Genomic DNA, 1,816 nt, shown 5'->3' on the forward strand with positions numbered 1-1,816 from the left:
CCCCACTGCAGGGTTCCAGTGGCATGGGTGGATACAATCAGAAATCCCATTGACAGCGGTGGGATCAGAAGGTCCTGCCACCAGCCAATAATAGGCTGCCCCATGTCTGGGAGGCCAGAGAATCCCACCCACCTAACCCCGGAGATAGGGTGGCTTGAACTTTGCTGACCTGTTGGAGATGGGCTGTTAGGTAGGTTGGCTGGCAATATGGCAGCCAAGTTCTTTCCACCATCATGGTACATTGCCAGCAGTGGCAACCTTAGCATCTGTGGGCAATTGAGCAACTTAACATGCTGATCAATGGTCACTTCCCCCCCACTGGCATTTTGCCCATTTTGAAGCAAAGCCTGTTACCACATGGGGAAACCAGCAATTTAAGCCCTCGGGGCTCCCCAGTCCATTGCCACAGGAGGTGGGGGTGTGCTCCTGTATAGGTGGCCCATGACCCACAGAGGAGGCATCTAGCAACAATGGCCACCCCTGGAACAACAAACCCCTCTACCCACTCCTCCTTCTCTCCCCCAATCATCAGGGTTTGGCTGCCTGGCCCCTGCTTCTCCACAGAAACGACATGATTTGGGGAGCTCCCCCGCTCCCTGGTGATGCAGCCTCAGCACTGACTTGTGCTCTCTGCTTGGACTGGCAGCGCTTGGAGGCGGGTTACCATAATCAATAGGACAGTGGCCAAAGTGGCAGCACAATGTCACCCCAGGTTTCCGGTCCTACGCTCTCTCCCTCAGCGATGAGACTTCCAGATATTTCTTGATGCTTGTTCTTTTCTTTATTCAAGCAATAGATTGATTAAATTGATAGAGGCACCACTGAGATTTGAACTTAGGATCACCAGTTTATTAGACAGGCGCTTTATCCAACTAAGCCATGATGCCATATGCCAAGAACGAAGATAAAATGCTACAGCGCGAACACTGCTTATCCTAAAGAGTACTGTATATGGTAATAGCAAAGAGCTTGAAACCAAATGTAATGGTTGTTCTCAGACAAAAGAATTTCTTTGGCCAGTACAGGGATCAAACCTGTAGTCTTGGCATTATTAACATCACACTCTAACCAGTCAATGCCTAGTGACTGGGCCTCCAGTCCCTCCAGAAATATTCATCCCAATACTTCAGCAACGGCAAAGGACCATTAGAATAATGAATCCTGTCCTTCTTTCTGGGTGAGCCTTCTCACTTACCCAGAGTGGGCCTGGGTAACATGCTCTTCAGAGAGTTGGTGCCGACTCGATGGGCTGATTGGCCTCTTTCTGCACGATAGGGATCCTACGGTTCTACATACAATACTTCAATATTCAAGCAGTGCCTGGATAAGACCCATCTGATTTCATTTCATGCTCATTTTTAATGTAACTTGTTTCTATCTGAATTTTAAATCTCCACTGATGCTGGTGTTAATGTTTTAATGACTTACTAAATTATGGGCAACATTTTTATTTCAATGTGCTTTACAAAAAAAAATTACTTCACTACACGGTACGCAGCTCAACGTCTACCAACACTCAGTTTAAATTCATGGGGATTAAATCCCGTGGGGATTCTTGCATTTTAAAAGCTTCAGTTCTGACAAGTACATGAATCCAAAAGGAAATTGAAATAAAAGCAATTTAATTCCGCAGGTTTCTAGCCCAAAGCACTTCACTGATTGCCTTCTGCCCAATTTGTGTCTGTGTTCCCCGAGAGGCATAGGAACATCCAAGGCTGAGAATGAGAGAGAGAGAGAGAGAATTGTTGGAATACCAGTGAGTACAATAATAGTCATTGTGCTGTTGGTTCATTGACCAGTCCCGAGGGAGCTCACT

General features: G+C 46.7%; 1 non-coding gene across 1 annotated transcript; it reads right to left on the reverse strand.

Annotated features, from left to right (window-relative positions):
- Positions 1–813: 813 nt before the first annotated feature.
- On the reverse strand, positions 814–887 carry trnai-aau (transfer RNA isoleucine (anticodon AAU)). The gene has a single exon. It is a non-coding gene; the product is annotated as a tRNA-Ile (tRNA).
- Positions 888–1,816: the final 929 nt, after the last annotated feature.

The sequence above is a fragment of the Mustelus asterias genome, chromosome 4 (assembly GCF_964213995.1).
Source record: "Mustelus asterias chromosome 4, sMusAst1.hap1.1, whole genome shotgun sequence".
Taxonomy (NCBI): Eukaryota; Metazoa; Chordata; class Chondrichthyes; order Carcharhiniformes; family Triakidae; genus Mustelus; species Mustelus asterias.